The 22,021-nt window shown below is 41.1% G+C and overlaps 1 protein-coding gene across 48 annotated transcripts in view; it reads right to left on the minus strand.

Moving 5' to 3' along the window:
* The window catches only part of RBFOX1 (RNA binding fox-1 homolog 1), a 1,140,648-nt gene that overhangs the window by 530,508 nt on the left and 588,119 nt on the right, over window positions 1–22,021 (minus strand). The window contains exon 4 of one of the 48 annotated variants that reach the window (XM_041719035.2): window positions 15,497–15,534. The exons of the other annotated variants lie outside the window; for them this stretch is intronic. The gene's annotated coding sequence lies outside the window, so the exon portion shown is untranslated. The remainder of the gene's footprint in view (window positions 1–15,496; window positions 15,535–22,021) is intronic. 48 annotated transcript variants of the gene reach the window in all.

Genomic DNA, 22,021 nt, shown 5'->3' on the forward strand with positions numbered 1-22,021 from the left:
GCCCTATCAGACTGACACAGAGCCATGGGAGCCCTGCAGGACAGGGCTGAGCAGGAAACAGAGACTGAAATGAGGGCAAAGAACGTCTCAGATGTCCTGACACAACTCCCAGGTCACTGTCGGGGTAGTGAGGAATGATCAGCACTAATCCAGTCCTCCCCCAGCAGCCCAAGGCTGCCTCAAGCAGAGTGTGATTCATGTGTTGCCAGCCCCATTCCCATCCACCCTGCCCAGTGACATCCTTCCCCTAATCCCATCAAGGGGATCCTTTTGTTGGATTTTGTTTGGTTTTTTTTTTTTTTTTTTTTAAATTCTGTCTCTCACCGACTCAGATAGCAGGATCAAATATTGAATAATACATTCAATGAGTTACTTAATTAGCTGGGTGAAGGTGAAACAGAAACAGCTGAGTCAAATAATGAGATGTCAAGAGCAGCAGCTCAGCCCAAGGAGGGATTTGGAAGAATTCTTCCTGCCAGAAAAGGAAATGCAGTACTTTTCCAACACAGAATACTAAGGGATGTCCTCTTTCCATTCCAGTCCCTCCAAAAATACCAACTGGGGGGAAAATATCAAAGTGAACTGACAAAAACAAGGAGAGCAGAAATTACTCACATTACAGCAAGCATCATTAAATAAGTCATAGGGAATTAACAAGTTTGAAACAAAGCAAAAAACCAAACCAAAAAAACCAAACAACAACAACAAAACAAACCAACCAAATAAACAAAAACTCCACTCAAAATAATTTTCTAGAGAAGTTACATAGAGAATACAAAAATGTTGTAATGTAGGATGATATCAAGCAAGTAGGTTTATCCTCATTTAAGAAGAGGCTTTCTTCTCCCATATATCAAATAGCTAAACAGAAATTTCATTGCTCTATTAATTAAATCTATTTCATTCTGCTCATTGCAATCCAGAGTCAGAGAAAGTCTGTTTTTCTGCCCTTAGCATTAGCAGAGGGCTCTTGTAATCAGACAAAATTACAGTCAAAACTAGCTAATAAATCCTTGCTTTATTTCTGTGTTTGGACAAGCAGCTGGATTTATCCCTGCTCTGCAGTCTCCCAGGGATGATTTTGCCAGTATGAAGGAGCATAACATTACATTTTGGCCCATGCAGGTTTCCAGGGGACTCTGCCAGAGACCCTGGGTACTGGCAGAAATTCAAAGCACTTATTTCCAATGGAGCTGAACAGAGAGACTGTACTTATTTAGAAAAATAATAAGGTTTAAAAACTCTCATTGTTACAGAATTGTGAGCTGCAACTCAAAACAAACATGTGGTCCTCAAAGCCCAACTGGAAACTTGCAAGATAAACTGAGAAGAAGGTTTGTCCCTAACTAACTCCTCCTCACAAAAAAACAAGCTATGTAGTAATTGTTTTATTTTTAATTTTCACCAAGTCCATTGGATCCAACCAATATTGGCATATCCCTCCAATATCCTGAATAAATTAGTGCCTGTCTATCAGTCATCCTTGCCAAAAGAAACTATACAGTAAAAGTAAGCAAAAGTGAGAAAAAAAAATAGAGAGGTGTAAACAGAAGTGAAGGTGTGTCATGGGATATGGGATTCATCAAATCAGGCAAGGCAGAAGGCAGTAAAAGAGTTGTTTTAAAACCCCAGGAGAAGTAGGATATCTCTTACTAACCTGAACTGGTGTTCCACAACTGACCAGCCCTACAACACCTTTACTCAGCCATAGTAAGGAATCATCCCCTGGCAGCAGGGGACCCCCATCACTGAAGGGAGCAGCTGGGACAAGGGGACTTTTCTGCAAGCACAGCTTCACAAATCCAGCCCTTCTGAGTTTCTTCACTCTGATTCTCCCACTCTGCACCCACACACAGGTCTCACTTCCAAAAATATACTAAATTTGCTTTTTTGTTGTTTTTTTTTTCTCCCATCAAGTGCATCAGAAATATTAAAATATCTTTATCCTGAAAATCTTAATCCGTCTATTCCACTGCAAAACATTCCATCAACTCTCCAGATTGCCAGGCTAATAGAACAGGTCATGGTACCTTGTGGCATCAGAGTCTTATGCTAATGGCAAATACTTCCAGAAAAAGAAACAAGTTCATGTACACAACCTATGTGTATTATTTGCATTGCAGCCACAGGATGGTTCATCATGTACAAATAGTAAATATAAATGTAAACCTAATTGTTTCGCCTTCCAAAATATAGGAATAGAAGAACAGTTCACAGAATGTAGTAAAATCTGGATTAAATATTTTTTCTTACTCATTTATGGGTCATTTCTGTTATCATTTCTTAAATACCTTTAAGATTTACTTCCAAATCTTAAAACACTAAAAATCTCAGAAACAGCCATCTTAAAATATTGGAACTTGGAACATTTGGCACTTCAGAGCTGAATTTCTTTTTCTCTCACACTCATACTGGGTATCTGTAAATGTCTAAAAACCAAAACTGTTTCCTTAATAGATTTGCCTTTAATGAGCTCCACAATTGATCCAGATAATTGATAATGCAGCACTGCTTTGGAGAGTCTCAGCAGCACATCCTTAGGATTTCCGGATGCCAGGGCAAACGCCATGCACATTGAAATTTCAAACGTAAGGCACAAAACTTTAGGGGAAAAAACAAAATAACAGAGTTGCAAAAGGAGTAAAAGGATATTATTTACTGCAAAAAGCAGTAACATGGACAGGCACCAGGTTAGAAGCTGAGCACTAAAATTCAGGTTGTAGCATCTCCCTAAAGGAACATGTAATTTTATTAGTAAAAGTAAAGAGCATTTCATATTAAGGACTGCATAATGGTGAATTTTGGGCGTTGTTTTTTGTCTCCTCCTTAAAAACAAGAATATTCCCAGCTGCAGTGTCCATTTGGCTGGAAGAGCCCTGCCAGTGGAGCATTCCCTTGTTCCTGCAATCACTGTAAGAACATGAAGTTGTGTTTCTCAATTCATGGTGTCAAGCTCTGCAAAACATTCCTACATATGCAGAGTCAAAAATGGTGTGGTGATTACAGTGAAAGTATTCCATACTGTAGCCTTCAGGCTTAAAGAAAATGACTCTTGATTAGACTCATAAATTACTGAACATGTGGCTGCAGCAGTTGTCAGGAGTTATCAGATAACACAAACTTTACATGGAATCAGAACTAATTCCTGCACAGTGCTGCTGCTGTAAAGGCTGCAACAACAATGGCAGACATATCATTAAATGGGCAAACCTAGAAATATAATTAAATTAACTGATAATCATCTCTCTTCTTCTATCCAGACTCTAATTTAATGCACTTGCAAATGTAATGAGGTTCACTGAATTGAAAAATACTGTGGAAATAACAGAAACAAGATTAAATTAATTGCACGACATACTGATAAGAAAGCTTGCCTCAAATTATGTGAAGCACATTTCTAAAAACCATTAAAAGGCTGGTCACATATCATGCACCTTGATGACAAATAATACATTTAAATTATTTTTTTACTAACTGGAATATCCATTGTGTTTCCTAGAACCTTATACTAATTGGCTTGTGCTCTCTCATCTTCAGGTAAATAAACATGTGAAAAACACTTGGGCAGTGAAAAATTAAAATCTGGCCAACAACCAAAATTACTTCTGCTTCAATCATTTCCATGTGATTCACACTACAGAATTTGAGATGAAGACATGCTAAATGCATTTATACCTTGCAACAGCTTGGGTGAAAAATTATGTTTTCTTCCCTAAGAAACCACCATTTAAATTTCCATGAACAGGAATAAAGCATTCATTCTGAAGACAAAATAAGCAGGTCTCAGTTGTGCCTGAAGTGTTCTGGATGATGCAGCATCTCTGAAGCATCATCAAACATATAGAACAACCATCCATTTTTACTGGTTGTCTTTTTCTTAAAAAGAACCCTGAACAAGAATTCCACCATCTCTCTAGATACCCTGTGCGAATACTCGACTGACTTTGATGTTTTAATTTAAGAAACAAGTAAATCCTCACATAAAGCATATTAGACATTTTAGATAGTTTATGTGAAAGGAAATATTTTCTGGAAAGTGCCAGGAGACCAAAATTTCAAACACTAGTGGGAGCTACAAGGCATCCAATGCCAAGGATTTCAGTGGAATCCTGTCAAGTAATTCCAGATTTGTATTTCCTTACACGGAGATTAGCAACAAAGGGTTTGCATTAGCAGCCAGTGACAGCCACTTCAGCCCACATTCCCCTGACACTCCTGACACATTCCAGAGGGCAAACAGAGGGCTGGAACCAGAGCTTCTTGTTTTAACACTGAAAAGCAGACAGTGGCAACTCCCCAGTTGGATTTCTGAGCAGCAACATGCTGCAGTGACAAGAGGAATACAAAATCACAGCTGGCCAAGATGATCCTGAGCTGGAGAGCAAAGAAGAAGGGAGAGAAATGTAAAGAAATAGTGAATTAAATCACAGGGCATCGTGCTTTAATGCCAGGGCCCAACAAAAGGTCAAGCAGACACTTGGAAGAAGGTGAGAATTCCACTAATACCAGCTCAGTTGGTGAAATGGAAGCCAAGCAACAAAAAGGCTCCAAAGGCAGAAAATTCTGATGACACAAAACTTCCTTCGTGTTCCTGTTCTTTCAAAGGCCTTTGTAGAAAATTACCCAAGAGAGGGTGAATCATTTTTCTTGCAGACTGGATTCATCTGACCTGGCTTTCAGTGTCTGGAGGCAGCTCTGCCAGGCTGGGCATCCTCTGCTCTGCTGCTCAGCAGGACAGGGCTCTCCTGAGCAGGATCCTTCCCTGGGGGCACCATATAAAACTTCAAATAGCCAGAGAACACATGGTTAATACACTGCAATTTAAGTCTCATCCTGTTTTTACTGCAATTATCCCTTCTTCATTTGGGACCTTTAAAGATATTTTAGAAAGTATTTATATAGAGTTCTATAATATTTTTCTAGCTTCTGTGTTTTTATAAACAACCAGTTAAGTTATGAGCTTTAATAAAGATCACTCTCAGGACTTCTTGTAGTAAAATAGCTCATTAGTCACTAAATATTCAATTCTTAAGGAAGAGAAATAGTGAAATTAGAGGTGTATGGATATACTTGGGGAGAATTCCAGGAGGGTTTATGTTGTTATAAACAATGCTTCAAAAGGGAAACTCACTGTTTATACTGCATATATATCTTGTTACTTATAAAAAACAACCATTATTCCAGGAACAGACGGTTTTTCAAGGTGGCCATACATGATTTTATTTTCTATTTTCCACATTCCTTCAGTATAACTAGTTCCAAAAGGATCTGGTTTTGAGATCCATTAAACACTGACAATAGAGCAGAAATTGGTGTTAATTAGTCTGGGCCTCCTCCCAAATCTCTACCAATTAAACAAGTGTTTAGTGCTATTAAGCTTACATGTTATAAATCTTTAGCTGCATAACAAAATGCTATGCAAAATGGAAAAGCAGGAAGCAGGAAAATATGGAAAAAGTAAAAAAAAAAAAAAAATCTAAAACCAAAAGTAGCTGAAATGTTAAAAAAGGAAAACCAGCTGCTTTCTTTTCTTTTCCTCTAAATTACCAAAACAAATAGATATTTTAAAACTCCTAACTCTGTGTGAGATTAATATCATGGTTTTTAGGGTTCAAAATACATGTCATGTAAGAGGGCAGACAAAACTGAATTCCCCAAGGGTGATTTCCCTACACAGTCTCATGTGTTGGCCATACCATTTGTAACATAAGGGAATAAAGCTGGGAGGAGGACAGGGGTGGGAGGAGGGAGAAAAGCTTTCTAATCTACTTCAGGATAAAAGTAAGACTTGGAAACTTATATGAGAAATAGAATTCTAGGCACTGAAATGAACCAGTAAACACAGAAGAATTTCCCATTCAGCACGTCAGGCGTCTGAACAGTTTTGTGCTTTGAGGTGCTGGCTCAGATCAGTGCCCATCCAGTTCAGTGTCTCACCTCTCCCTGTGCTCATTCCAGGTGCTTCAAAAAAAGACAGAAACAAATGGCCTCTGTTCCCCACACATATTTCGTTTCTAAAATCACTTATGACTAACCTACTGCTGAGATAAAATGCTTATTTACAGGTATTTAAATGTCTATACAAATGTTTACAGGGAAAATCAATCATAATATATTTCTGAGCAGAAGCAAAGTGTCTTTTTTGAAAAATTCACAACAAGGCCATCCAAACCCAGTGATTCCACAGCCTCCCTAGACCATTCCTCTGGGGTTTGTGTAATTTCTTTGTCAACAATGTTTTTCTAATGTCTGGAAAGAATTTCCTGTGTTGCAGCCCGTGTTCATTATCCTTCCACTGCACTTCCAGGGAATCTGGCTCCATCTTTTGTGTGCATTTAGCTGGTTAATAAAGCACCAGCCTGATCCTCCAAGCAAACTCAGTTCTCCCTGCACCTCTTTGTGCCTCTTGTGCCGCAGGCAGCAGCAGGTGCATGGAGATCCAGATCCCTGCTGAATTCAAGCACTGTCCCAGGGGAGCACAAAACCAGCTCGTGCTCCTCTTCCACTCTGGTACAACCACTGGAATCTCAGTGTTTTCCCTTCTGCAGGCAAGGTAATCAGTTAGGGGTAGGAAGCCTTGCTAAAGATGACATTTCCTGAGCAGGAGCAGTGGCAAAGGCTGCAGGGGCAGAAGGTGACAGATTGCATCACAGTAACAGCAGCTCTCACAAGCCTTGATGAGTCTGCACTGGCTCCTCTGCCAGATTCATCATGCCCAGAACTGGTCAGAGGGTAAATTTGTACGAGAACAGGAAATAATTGCCTAACAATAACAACATAATGGTCACCTCAGTTTTTAAAGATGATGAAACATCCCCATCCAGCTGGAGAGAAGATAATTTTTGGCTAAGGTTCAGGAAGCAAATGTTGGTGATGCTGGACCAGCAGAGAGAGGATGAACAGCCAATCTAATCACTGGCAGCTCTTTTCCTCACACATCTAATAAAGGGACATTTTGCACATGGCATATTTTTGATAAACTGGAGGTGAAAATGCAAGACAGCAATTTGCTAAAGGAGTATGAAAAAGGGTATTTTGCATAATCACTTTTAATAGGTGCAGGAAAATAAATGGAGGAAAGTTGAGGAGGAGTTTAAGCATATCCAAGTGACTTTCGGCTGGGGTGTAGAAGAACACATATATCATCCTAATTGTTGCTTAGTCTTGAGTACTTGACAAATAGAACATCTGTGTTTAGATAACACAGGCCTGGATAGACCATTCCAACACCTTTGGGATTCCTGCCCTGCTGTGGGAAAGATCAAAGCACAGGGTAAGCTACACCTGTGTGTGTCCCTGGGACACAGGTGACACCAGCAGGCTCAGTGAAACTCCAGCAAGGAGCTGTATTGTAAATGCAGGCAAACCCAATGGGAAGAAATGACGATGTCTGACTTAATTCAGAAGGCTGAATGATTTCTTTATTATAACTATGTCAAAATATATTAATATACTATATAAAAGGAGGATACTAAAAATACATACTACTTTCTCTGACTCTAACACAACTCGTGACCCTCTCTGAGAGCCCAGCCCCAGGTGGGTTGGATTGGCCATCAGGCTCAAACAATCCTCACCAGAATCCAATCAAGCAATCACCCCAGGTAAACAATTCTCCAAACACATTCCACATAGGAAAAACAAGGAGCAGAAACAGAAATTGTTTTCTCTTTCATTTCTCTCTGTGCACCTCTATGAAAAATCTTGAGAGGGAGAGAAATGTGTTCTGTGGGATCTGCCTTCCCACCAGGCTGTGTCTGGCCAGGTGCTGCCTTGGGACTCCTCCAGTCTGCACCAGAATGAAAACAAATTCAGCCTTTGTGATTCACCCACGGTTTTGTGGCTGTTCCCGTGTCCTGCCTGTGTCATCTCCCATGCTAAATGATAAGATAACTGCCAAAGCTCCTGATTCTGTGCAGGAGAATCCACCTCCTGCATGTACAGGTTCATAGCTAGATGAGCAAACAGAGGAGGGGTAAAGAGGCATTTAAATGACCAATACAATAATGCCACCAAAATTCCACACTCACTCAAGGCAGCAGGAAGAATTGTTTTGGGAGCTGAAAGGATAAACTCAAAAAGCCCCTCTGAGGACACTAAAACCCCAAAGGGCCCTCCTGTGGGGTAATGTTCATCCCACCCCAAGTTCTGTACTGGCTGAGGACCGTGCTCAGCACTGCCCACAGGAGCTGGAACCTTCTCCAGGCTCCCTGCTCTCCCACAAGGCTGAGAATCATTTACTTTCAAGTCAGGGAGCCTAATGCACAGTTCAATGGATAAGCAGAAAGACAAGGACAGCCGGAAAGGTCACGGCAATAATTAAAACTTACACCTCATGAATTACACAGCGACTTTCCTTCTCCATTTCTTGACATGACACGCACTTGTTGGGATGAGTAGTGGTGAAACTGTGGGGAAGCACCCCAGCTCATCACCCCGTGCAGATCCAGGGGTCAGAGCAGCTTCAGGGCGCTCAGTGTCTCTCCACAGTGGCAGTGGAGCTGCTCTGGGCGAGCCTGAGCCCTTGCAGGGGTGTCAGGGGTGCCACAGGTCCTGCAGGGCACACTCCAGGCTGCCACAGGTCCTGCAGGGCACACTCCAGGCTGTCACAGGTCCTGCAGGGCACACTCCAGGCTGCCACAGGTCCTGCAGGGCACACTCGAGGCTGCCACAGGTCCTGCAGGGCACACTCCAGGCTGCCACAGGTCCTGCAGGGCACACTCCAGGCTGTCATAGGTCTTGCAGGGAACAGCTCCAGGCTGCCACAGGTCCTGCAGGGCACACTCCAGGCTGCCACAGGTCCTGTAGGGCACACTCCAGGCTGCCACAGGTCCTGTAGGGCACACTCCAGGCTGGAGGCCAGCAGGGCTCCCAGAGGAGCTGCAGGGACTCTGCTCTGCAGGGCAGCTGCTCTGCCTGGGGCTCACCCTGTTTGCTGGGCAGCATTCCATCCCTTTTGGGGTGTCCCCAGCCTGGCTGAGGGTGCCCCACTGCCAGAGCCTGGCCTGGACACCCAGAGCAGATGACAAAGCCCAAGCCTCCAGCTGCACCCATGAGCTGTGATGGCCACAACAGCAGCCCGCACTGCCATTAATACACAGCCAGCACATGCCCAAAAACAAAACAAACTCGAGAAAGGCCTGTCAAAGCATCAGAAAAGGCTGTTTTCCTGCCTGACCTACCCAGTACAGATACCTACCACGTGCCAGGCCTCCAAGATGAGCCCCTTCTCAGCGTTCACAAAAACATCACCTCAATACACCTGTTTTTTCTCCTTGGTACTCAAAGCTTTTCACCAACCTGACAGCCAAGCACATCATACACAGAAAAAAGGCACTTCAGGAGAGGGGTGGGGAAGCTGGTTTGGACACCTTGTGAGTGCAGCCTACAATAAATCTAATCTTACATATCACAAACCGTGCACAATTAGGAGGGGTAATAACAAACTGCAGCTGCAGGATTATTTGTGCTTAGTATTTATCACAGGATGCTATCAAGCTCATAAAAGGCTGGGATTATGAGAGCAATACTGTAAATATTTTTTTTTCATCATTTCTTCAACAGTCAACAACAAAAAATCAACTTCTGTAAATACCAACATGTATCCTGTATAAAAAAGGCAATTTGAAAACCTCAGTTTTTAGACAACTGTTTTAAAAATGTCTTTTCCTCCTCCATTCTGCCAGGTTACCATGACTCTTAATTTATGGAGATGTTTTCATTCTCTGTGTGAAAGCATGCATGTAAATACACTCTTGTCACATTAAATTCTAATTGGTAAGTCCAGAAGTGAATTTAGGAGAATACTTAAATACAGGCAGTGTATTCCTCAACTGGTTTTCAAAACCAGATTATGCTTTTTAAAAAGCAAAGGGTAGAGAACACTCCTTTAGGCCACTGAGTGCCACAAATTCCACTGTTGTTTCAAAATAAATTGAAAAACAAACTTGAGACATGGGAATCTTCTGACCCACCTGTTAAGGCCAGGAATTCAAATCTGCTCTCCATGGCTGAAGAAGCAATCTAGTCTTTCTGCACTTCTGGAATAACATTTGCTAAGAAATTCATATTTTCTCTGAAATGACTCAAAATGAAAATAATAAGCAAGAACAAAACATATATTGATTTGTTTTTTTATTTCTAATCTCAATGGGACCATCTTCAAACCCTGATTTAACCACAGCTAGACCAGTCTCCATAGCAAACACTCCTGGGGTATCTAGCAAACAATGTGTTTTTGCAAAACTCAACCAGGGCTCTGAATTAACTTCCCCCCCCCCCACCCCCAATCAATTTATGAATATCCTGGTTGCTGTAACTTATTGCCTTAATATTCATCACATAACTTTAAGTCCTGGAAAACAGAATTTAAACCTTATAACCTGGTACAACACATACAATTCTCCTGGGATTAAAGAACAAGATGCGTAGGCAGTGTTTTTATTGCTGTTGCAATAAAAGCCTGTATAAAATGGAATAAGCCAACTCAAGATTTAGCTAACCACCACATACCTTCTAGCCATTTTTTAAATGAGCAAAAGAATAGTTCTAACTGTAGTTTACAACTACTTCAGGATCAAAGATTTTTTAAAAAACAAAACAAAACAAAGCAACACAAAATAACCTTGTACATGAATAGGAACAAACCAACACGCTGCAAAATAATGTGATGTCTGTGAAACAAAAGGTGGGCACTGGGCACAGGTTGGACTCTGGCATCTTGGAGGCATTTTCCAACCTTAGTGATCCTATGAAAATAAAAAGCATGAAAAAAAGAATGGACTATTGGTTAGCTCATCCAGATCTTATAATTCAAGTGTTTTAAGAGTTAAACCTGTGCCATCCTCTATCAGAAAAGAATGGGGGGGGGGGGAAGTCTCAAAAATCATTATGCATTTTTTAAAATTCATAATTGTACCACAGTCTGATGTTGTGAAAGCTGGCATGAAAAGTGAAATGCAAAGTGTTGGTAACAAAGATGTGAAATAAGGTCATTTTGGGAACATTTGGGAGTTTTTGGGGGTTTTTTTGTTTTTTTTTTTTTTTGGTTTTTTGTTTTTTTTGTTGAAACCCTTTAAAAATTGAAGAAAAGCATTTTAATTTAATACAAATGGCAAAAAACTTTTAGCAATTAGTGTGTTTATGTTGTTCTTGCAAGGAAGGAACAACATTTTACAGTAATTGCCTTGTAAGAAGGTTATTTTCCATGCTGCAATTCCAGCTGCACCATAGATTTAATAGATATGCCTGTAATTGTTAAAACATGACTTTTAGCAATGCTGAAAGTAACAGTGTGTCAGAATCTGTGCTATTGGTGATTCTGAGATTGTAGAAAGTCTCTGTCTTTCAGCCCCGCTGCCAAAGCAGAAGCCATAATTCGTCTGTGCTGGTTTCAAGGTTGTTTATTCTGTTTATCTCTAACATGTTCTGCTGCCCTGCCGCAGCTCTGTCCTGCAGGGCAGCGTGTGGGGCTCTGCCCTCAGTGGGATGTTACAAACATTAAATACCACAAACTACCTGTGCTGGATTTACAATAACGTGCCAATATCTGTCACCTACGTTGGACAGTGTGTCCCCAGCCTGAACCAACAGAAAAATGCCAACACTACAGTGAAACATGGAGGGCATGAAGAAGGAGAAAAAGGACAAGACACACCCAATTTCCTCCATCTTGTCCCCTTTGGACCCCTAATCTAGAATCCTAAAATTTTACTTTTGCACCCGTGTCACACTTAATTATTACTTATATCAAACACTCAGAGGTTGTAATTCATCCTGTAAGATTGAAAACTCTTTTCCATGGACAGAGATCACAGACAGTGTCTCTGGGGGCTCTGTCCAGGGGGGTTCCTGACCCCTGCCAGGGTCCCAGAGCTGCCAGGGCAGCCAGAGGGAAGCTGGACTCCCACACAAGTGAAACACAGCTGCAAGAGCAGGCAGTGGCACAGATGAAATGAGTGATTTAGAAGGTGAACTGTGCTGTCCATCCTCCCTCCTCTGAGCTGCTGCTGGGGGCCAGAACAGCTGCCTGCCTCCCAGGAGCTTTTGTACCATGGACATGGCTCGCAAAGGTTTTACGGTTTTGTAAAAGATTTCATGTCCTAATTTATTTGTCACAGTTCAAGGACTTCTCTGACTCCTTGGAAGCCCCTAGAGGCAGCCCACTTAAATTTCAAGCCTCCAACCATAACCACTGTTCAGCTAAGTCCCACCAGACAGAGGATTTGATTGCAATTCACTTTTGCTACCACAGCAAACCTGACAGTGGTTCAGCATTTGAGATGCTCCACTGTGTAAGGGACAAGGCTCTTGAGTGGCAATAACAGCTCAATCAACTTCCCCAGAACACGGCACCAGCTATTTAGGACAAGCCCAGGACTGAGAAAACATTTAACTCACACTGTTCTCCAGTGAGTACCTACTGCTACCCACTGGCTGCTTATAATGCTGTCAGACCCAGAAAAAATAACAATTAACACAGTATTTGCTGCTATCAGTGTGCTTTTTGTTGCTTGTAATGTGAGGTTTAATATCCTCACTTTACCCAGAATACTTTACGCAGTGCTTCACTCAGTTTGTAGGTTTTCTTTGTCTGGTTCACACCTGGTAGTGACAGGGACAGAGTCCCTCTAGAATTTACAGTTTGGGGATTTCAATGAGTTCTGTCCATCTGCTTTTCCACACAATGATCTTAATGGTTTTGCAGGAGCTCACCCCAAGGAATCACAGCACACAGCATCTCTGGTCATCCAAATCTTTACAGACCTGAAAGAGTGGACTCAAAGGTATAATTGTCCATATTCCATGGATACAAACGTTGCTAAGGAATCTCACATACATTTCACCTGTTTTTAGAATGTCACTCCAACTATTCTCTGCTTAGAATGCTAAACAACCTCAGAAATGGGTGGGATTTGATCTTTCCCAAAACAAGACATGCAGAAGTCCAGGGGGAGGGAAGAAGAACAGGCAGAGGGAGGAGAAGAGAAGAGAAGCCACAATATCCACAAAATAAATAGAGAAATCTGATCATTTGCAGTAAGCACACACCAGTCAAACTGTCCACGACAGTGGAACAAAGAAGGCTCTGGAGTTTACAGTAATGGGCACAGCAATTAATAAGACATATAGCACATGGTAAAATCCATTCTGCCATCTGTGTCAACTGTCCCCAGGTGGAAGCTGGGCATGTCTGCCATGTTCATCAGCATAAAGATTGCTACTCCATGCCAAGCCTGATTTTAATGGCTCCTGTTAGTTCCAATGCAAAAAATCTTTCAGCATTGCTATTTACAGCTTCTCATAATAATACCAAAAACACCAAACAGAAAACACAAAACCACATAGTACTGGAAATTTTGACTAACCTTAATGCCTTCGTGGCAAATAACATCCTATATTACTTATAAATTAGTTTTCATAATTGTTTTCGAATTATTGCATTTAGCAAAAATGCTGCATATAACAGGTTATACTGTAAGAGTGGCAGAAGTAGAGTTACTTCTCTGAAGCATATTTAAGATCTGATCCAGAAAAAAAGTATAATACACTTTGATTTAAAGTGAGCATCAAGATCATGAGCAAAGGAAAAGAATATTGTTTCTCTTGAACCCCTAGGTAATTGCAAAGGGATTTCTGTAGGCTTCTCTTCTTTACATCCTCAAATCCCCTGTACTGACAATGCCTCCAGCAAAAGGCAGGGTTGTACCCAGTGCAATCTGTCACTGCATTTTATAAACAGTATCTGAATTATTTCCAACCACCAAGAGCAGTTTGTTGGGCTTGAAACAACATCTGCCCTCTCTTTGCTTGACGGTGAGCCATGGGCAAATGGCTGGAGAGCACCTCCAAGCAAGTCCAGAGCTGGCTCGAGGGCTGCAGGTACAAATGCTGCCCCGTGGGTTGGCACAGTGATGTTTGTACCTGCAGTCCTCCTGTCACCACCAGGAACTGCTCCTGCTCCTCCTCTGCCTACACATCCCCCTGTGCATGGGATCTGTTGTAAATCCTTATATTTCTTTCCCATGGTAGCTGGGTTATCAGTAGTCACAGTTATCTGGAGACATGAGGATTTGCACAGCAGCCTCTACCTCAGGAATCATCAGGCAGCTGCTTTTTGCATTTATTCCTGTGGAACGAGAGCTTCACATGAAACTCCATCTCACTGAGAGCAAAACAAACCCCAGAGAAGGCCCAAGAGAGATGATTTGGTTTCAGGAGAGAAAAGCCACTTTGTGGGAGCTCCTGTAGGACTTCCCACTTCGTGAGTCACACAGCAGTCACAGGGACTTGTCACGGAATTTACTTCTGCAAGCACCAAAGGACGACTGTCTTTAAATCAGACATGTTAAATACACAACATCTTCTCTTCAAAAGCAGCTATATTCTGTAACACCTACACATCCAGAATAAATTAGCTTTCTTATTCAGTGGTGTCAACAATGGTAAGCCCCAGAGAATAAGGGAGAAAGAGTAATGCTAGCCTATGCCAAAATACTTATTAATTACACCTCCTTTCAGATGCCTCCCTTGTTGAAACCCTGTTTGGTGCCACATGAAATAAGGAATAGCACATAGTCTTTAATTTATGAGCAATAATTTGGAAATTGCCCTCAATTTTTACCTCCTGTTCATTGCAGCAGTGTTCAACAATGCTATATAGAGGAGGAAGATATATTATCCCTTAAACTTTTCCCTGCACACAGCTCCCTGATGAACACCAGAGAAGAATCTAATCTAAGGTCAAAGAGGTGACTGTGCTATGAGGTATTTATCTGCTGCCCACCCCCTGAGATGGCAATAGAAGTAGCTGATAGTGTCAGCTGTGACACTTTTCCTGTAGCAGGCATCTGCCCCTTACCAGGTGGAGAGAAAACCTCAGCTCATTTCATACATGAAACTGGAGAGCTGTCATCTGGTAACAGATTTTTATTACTACCAGGAGTGTATTTGAATTCAAAGTAATGACCTGGAAGTACAAAATTCCGTATTCTGTAATCCCACAAGCCATGCATTCTCCCTCTTCAGTTACTGCTGAATATCTCTATAGCTTCCTCTGCTGCTCCTGATTTAATATAATGCTATCAACAAACCTCCTTAGTGAACAGGGTCATGGCAAGATTTACAGTGCTTTTTCACAGGCCTGCAGGTGAATTTATTTTACCCAATATATCCATTTAGATCCATTTTCCTCAGAACATTATTCTTCAAAGACAACTTAGCGAGTTCTTCAGCATCAGATAAAAGTCAAGCTAAGTGGTGCAAAGATGACAAGGTGTCCTGCATGACCTTAATCAGAAGTTTAAGTGCAGGATAAAAGTGAGAACTGAACCGAGAGCCACTACCCCAAGTGTCTTTTTTTAAACATCAAGGAGACAAATGTTGCTGCTCAGACACTTTTTTTTTTCTCTCTCTCCAGACTGACACCCACAGCTCGTGGATTGCATTCAGCAGGCAAGGATTGGAGCAATATTCTGAGAAAAGCAGTGTCACTCACCAAACCTCAACGCACTATGTGAGAAAGCTCAAGGCGTCCTGTAATGACAATGGACAGGGCATTAATGTGAAAGAACTGGAATTTTTATCCATAGGTTTAGCACACAGTGTGTTACTGAGCCAGCCTAAGCAAGCCCTCATTGCCCTTCCCCTTCTGTTCCATACATTTCAACCCCCACGGGGCTTTTCCTGTCACACACAGGCTCTGGCAGAACCAGAACTTCCAAATTATTACAAAACTCTGGGGAGAACCTAAAGCAGCTTTCCAGTGCCTGGAAGAGAGCTGGACAGGCTCTGACAAGGGCATGGCATGACAAGGGGGAATGGTTTCACATGGCCAGAGGGCAGGGATGGATGTGATATTGGGATATTGGGCAGGAATTGTTCCCTGGCAGGGTGGGCAGCCCTGGCACAGGTGCCCAGAGCAGCTGTGGCTGCCCCTGGATCCCTGGCAGTGCCCAAGGCCAGGCTGGAGAGGGCTTGGAGCAAACTGGGAGAGTGGGAAGGTCTCCCTGCCATGGCAAGGTATGGAACAAGACCCTAAATGTCCATTGCAACACACACCATCCTGTTATTCCACGATTCTGAGGCTTAACTCTAATCAAACCCCTGCACACTAGCTGTGAGTTAATAAAGTAACCTGGTTTTAGAAAGCTTTTCTTCCAAATATTTGGCCTGTGGATTTACAGGTGCAGACAAAACATCAAATAATGAAATTCTTCTTTCCATGCACACTCAACACACAACAGAGCTGATTAGCTTTCAATATTATGGAATCACATTGCTTGAAGTTACAACTTCTTATTTTGTAAATAAAAACAATTTGCTGAAAGATAACATAAATTTTGGCACCATATTGACCCAATTAAACCTCTATTTCAGTAGAATTAAAAAAATAGCCAAAAATAATCTAATTGAGAAATACTAAAACTGGACTTATTCTGTATGGTGATGAGAATGACATTAAAAAGGTTTTAAACAAGATTAGCTAAAAAAGATTAAAAAGCATAACCAAAGCAGAGATAAAGAGAAACCACAGAGGCACACAACTTGAAGAATGCCCTGACTCTGTGGTTCTGTGGAGGCACTGAGGGGAGGAAATCCCTGAGTAGCAGCTTCAAGAATGGCAGAAGGTAAAGAAAACTCAACAGCCAGCTACAAACATCCCTGTACTACAGAGGGATGCAGGACCTTTCAGCCTCTGAATTACTCCAAACTTCCCCTGACTTCCAAACTTCTGGAGGGTTGGAAACGTGGATGGAGAACAGTCCTGCTAGAAGAGAGCAGCCAAAGACAAATTTTATGCATATTCATAGAGTGAATCTGACTTTTGGAGCTGCTGGTAGTTGAAAAAAAAGATAAAAGAATTGTGAGAGTAAGGAAAAATTTCACATAGATGAAATAAAAGTGACTGATGTGACAGCTTTGATCATTGTTCAGAAGCTGGAAAACAAAACTCCCCGTGAACCTCTGCAGAGACATGGGCTGTGCCAAGACCTGGCACAGCCAAGTTTTTTTGGGGAACACAAGTAGGTAGGCAAGAAGTAAAAGAGGACATGGAGGTATCTTTTGGGAGGAAACTAGAGGGTATTATCAAAAAAATCTTTTTTAAATGTTCTTGATAAACTAAGTCTACAAACAGAAGCAATGCAAAGTGACACAGAGTTCTGTCCTGAGTGTAAAGTTGTATTCAGGTGAAAGATTGTCTATTAAACATTAATATAAAACCCTAAAAAATTAAATCCTTTTCATTTTTAACAGCAGATAATCAGCTGCACAGAACATTTAACTTTTTTCACTTAGCTTTGGTAATATAAGAAGCTGAAATGTACTGCAACAGGCTTGTTTTATATATATTTATTATATGATCTCTTATTTATGTATATGTGTACTTACATGTATACCTGCATATGTTTGTAGGAAATTTGTACATTAATCAATATTTATCATTCTGTAGTAACTGAAAAACTATCCTACAGTAGATACACAAGAGAAATGAAACAGAACAATGCAGAGACTTGATGAGATACCTGCTCTGTTTTCAACAATTCCTATTTGTTAGTTTATTTAACAAGGATTGAACATTTTGGGAACATCTGCCTTGGTAAAGACTAAACATCCCCAGCCTTCCACTGATGTGCAAGGGCAACAGTGTTCATCCCTCTACATCTCTCCCCAGTGATATGTCAGAAATTATATTCCTGATGTTCACAAATTTATATAAAATACAGTGGGAAAAGGAAACAGAAACACTTAGAAAAGCTACTCAGATAAAAGGAGAGCCTTTTTCTAGTTGATAAATGCACTCAGTAGCACATTTCTTTATGTAATCTTTCTTCAGACAGTAGAAGGAAGCCTCTGCAGGACTTCTTTTTTTTTTAATAGATGAAACATGAATCATTTTATCCTTAAATTACATAACATGAATACAAATTAACCAGTATCCTTAGACAACTGCGAAGCTGATTAAGTGGCTCTTAAAGACAGAAGATACCAGAACTGTGGAGCAGTTCTTTGTTCCATTGGCTCTATCCCTTAGTATTTCTCCAACCCAACATGAGAAAAGCTGGAGACATTAATATCCATTAGAGGGAAAGCCTGGTAGGGATTTGAGAGTGCTCTGGCTGCACTGTAATCGATAGGTTACCTGCTCAATAGAGGGCTTACATTACTTTTACTCCAAGACAAATACACTGGAAGTTATGTTTTGTTTCTGTCATCGAGCAGCTCTTTCTCATCCCAGCTTTTGTTGAGCTTTCCTTCCACAGAGTAATGAGCCCAGGACTTTTTTTTGACTAAGGGGGGACCTTCATTTTTCAGAAAAATGTCTGTCCCTCATCTGACATAAAGCACCACTTAAGGATGAAGCAATGGCATAAAGGTGCAATAGAAGCAAAAAGCAAGGAGAGAAAAAATAAATTCCAGTGCAGTTCCTCTTTCTTTAGGGAGTAAACTATTTAACTCTATTTCCTGACAGAGCAGGAAACTCTGTGCAGGTAGACAGCCAAGTGTTGAGAGAAAACAAGAACAGCTGGCTGAGAGAGGCCCAAAAGCTTGTTGGCAGTGGCAATGTAGACAAAAGATCAGTTTTAAGATGAATAAAATTAAGAGATTCTCTAGCAGCAACCTGCTCCTCCCCTTCCCACTTCTCTCCTTCTTCCAAGAAGGAAAATGTGTCTGAGCCCTTCATAACAACATCAGAGAATTTGGTGGGGGTTTATGTGTGAGTACAGAATCTGGTTTTAGCTGATGGGATATTTGATGAGGGTTGAAACGCTGACATGAGAATAAAAGGGATCCATAACACCATTTTCTAAAATAACTGAAGCTGGAAAGCAAAACGGGAGAGGGGAGAAGAAGAAAAAAAAAAGTCAAAAGTAAAGGGAAGAAAACAGAGGGAAAAAAAAAAAAAACAGAGGGCTGAACAGGGGGAAGGGAAAAAAAAAATAAAAATGGGAAACATACTACAAAAAGCAAGAGAGGCAACAGATATACAGAGGAGTCTGTCCACAACAAATGACAGCAATTCCTTGGAACCAATGCAGAGCTTTCAAGTTTCTGTTAGAAGAAAGGATGAACACCTACATTTATTACAGTTCTTCCAAGTAAAAGATCAGATGTGGGTTAAAGAGGAAAAGCCTGCGTACACAAAAGGTAGAAGAAAAGCAATGGTCGGAAAAGAGAAATATTTGAATTATTGAAAACCAGCTCATTATTTTCTCTTGAATACCTGATCTAGTAATGGTTATCTGACATTAATGACCATCTCTACTATGCAGGCAAAGAGGTGCCTGGCAATCCACTCAAACATTCCAGTTAGTTTCCTTTAGCTTCTTCTAATTCAGCAGGAACTTTTCACTCTACATTTCCTGGAGTGGGAGCTGCTGGGAGAGTTCAAATTATTTCTATAGCTCAGGAACAACCTGTTTCCAGCACTCAGGGCTGACCCTTTCCTGCTCAGCAGCACAGGAACATCCCTGGTGTAATCACCAGCACCTGCATGTCCTTTATTACAGACAGACCACCAGCAAGGGGATCTATTGAAAAAAAAAAAGCATCCTTAGTGCTTGTTTGTGTCCTCCTGAAAAGCACAGGTTATCTTTACCCCCATCCCAGCCCCTGCATCCTGCCAGCCCACCACCACACCAGCTCCTAGTGCTGGAGATGGGATGGTTAAAAGCTCCAACCACAAATCAGTTCTAAAGTCCTAAAATAAGAAGAAAAGCCAACAAAGAGCGAATGGAATATTCCATCATTATTACCACTTTCCATCAGTATTTTGATTTATGACCAGCATCTGTAGCACAGTACAGCCTGTCTTTTGAAATACCTGCAGCCTAAAAGGAGAAATTTAATATGCAGCTTTACTAAGAAAATAAAAGCAACTGTGAGCCACTGGGGAGCAGCGTTCCCAAACTGACACCCACCTCTTGCCAGGAGAGATGCAGTGTGCACCCATTCCTCAGATTATTCCTGCCCACACAACATCCTAACTCACCCCCAGGTGGATGCAAATTACTACTGGATCAATCACAGTCCTTCCAGGATTTGCTAATATCCCATCCTAGTGTTTTTGTTGAGATATTATAAGTGTAGAATGTTATGGTCATGAAAAACAACTGCAAAAGTACAGAGAATCTGGGGAAACCTGTAAAATAAAGGGGTTTTAGTAAGGGTGCAACAGGCTGTACAATTGTGTACTGCAATGTATTTCAAAAACACAAATTGTAAGCCAGATGCCAAGCACACAAGAATACCTTGCCTGAGTAAAAGAAAAACTTATCCTTCTGCCCCACAAACACATTTGATAACAAGGGTTTTACTGCACAAAATGTGTGTCTCCAAGACAAGATGGAGCCCTACAAAAGCAAGCTGACAGGAGTTCACCAGGTGAAACCCAGGGAAATTCTCCCTCCTCACCTGTGTCTTGGGAGTCTGGACCCCTGGACAGTCTTAACCTTATAAAAAATAAGAGATAATAGAGTCTATAACTAATAGCTCATGATAGCATTGCTTTTTCTTCTTAAAGTAACAAATAGAATCACAAATATCTATGTTTAAACCTGTGCACTCAAACAAGGGCTTACCCGAGTCAGAGCTGTTCCCAAAGCATTTTCCCCCCATGGGTGTCAATCACAATTATCCAGGAATAAATTACACAGCTAAAACATCTTTCACAAGTCCTGCTGTCTACAAGAATCATGCTGAAAATGTTATTTTTCTGTCACTTTGATTTTATGTTTTAATATAAATTTACATATATTTAATATAAACTTTACTTTTATGTTTTAATGTACATTTAGTGCTGCTAAACAGTAGATTCTGAGGCACAGCTCATTGCAAGTGATGTGAATTTCACCCTGCCTGACCCAGTGCTACACGGACAGGTTGGGCTGCACTTCATCTCACTGACAATTTAAACTTTTCTGCCCTTGCTGCTACATGAGCTTTATAGTTTAGTGTTTGTTGTTAAAGGGTCAGCTCCCTTTGTGCACAGCAGGGTGTTAGACTGGAACTGCTGTCGATTATGGCCATTAACTAGAGGTACAAGCAGACTCAGGGGTGTATTTACTACTTTTGTTGGAAGCATCCTAAAACTACAGGCCAAGCCTTCCAGTTCCTGCTCTCAAGAAAGCTGGTCTGAAATACACAGGATGATTCCTCATGGCAAACAGTAAATGCAATAAAAATCCTCTCAGTGACTGAATGTGCTTTCAATACTATTTTACTTATATTTATTCTTGCTTTCTCTTTCCACTGTCTGCTTTTATATCCTTCCTTCTGTTATTTCTGACTGGAGCTCTGCAATTCTCTTTCACACCTCAAACCAATACTTTGTTAATGGCTCATTGTTTACTGCATTTCTGACTCGCATGTCTTCCTACTGCAAAATCAATACAGTACTTGGATTTAACATAAAAAGTGAGTGCTAACAGTGCTTTATTCTTTAGCTAATAACAGTCCCATATTATTACTTTTTATGCCCAATAAAAAATGAGAAACTGCCAACTATGGTACCTATGGCAAAATTGCAGCCTGAAGCTCAGAATAAACCTTAAAAGCCCAAATTGCATGTTGGGCATCCCTTGGCTGGCTTAACTACCCATGGTACTGGGTTGTATCTACCCATGGTACTGGGGTTTATCTACATGCTTAACTAGGCTTTACTGCAAAGGTCATAATTTAATCTTTCCCAGGATGTCTACAGAGGAGCACAGCAGAGGAATCAGCTCAAACCCCAGAACATTCTAAAGGAGGATCCCAGGGAAACTGCAGCAAGCAAAACTTTAAAAAGCAAAGGACTAGGGGGAACAGCACAGTATCCACTGTACATGTGGAATAATAATTATAATAATAATAATAATATAAAACTATGGAATTGTCCATTCCCCAGTGAAGATCTTGCTTGATTATCATCTTCCATCACTGATGTGAGTGCAAGCCTGCCTACATCCCTAATTTAGGGTTTATTCAAGCAAATACATCTTTAAGAGACTTTGTATTTGTCACATGTACCTCAAATTGC

The sequence above is a fragment of the Taeniopygia guttata genome, chromosome 14, assembly GCF_048771995.1.
Source record: "Taeniopygia guttata chromosome 14, bTaeGut7.mat, whole genome shotgun sequence".
In the NCBI taxonomy this organism is placed as follows: domain Eukaryota; kingdom Metazoa; phylum Chordata; class Aves; order Passeriformes; family Estrildidae; genus Taeniopygia; species Taeniopygia guttata.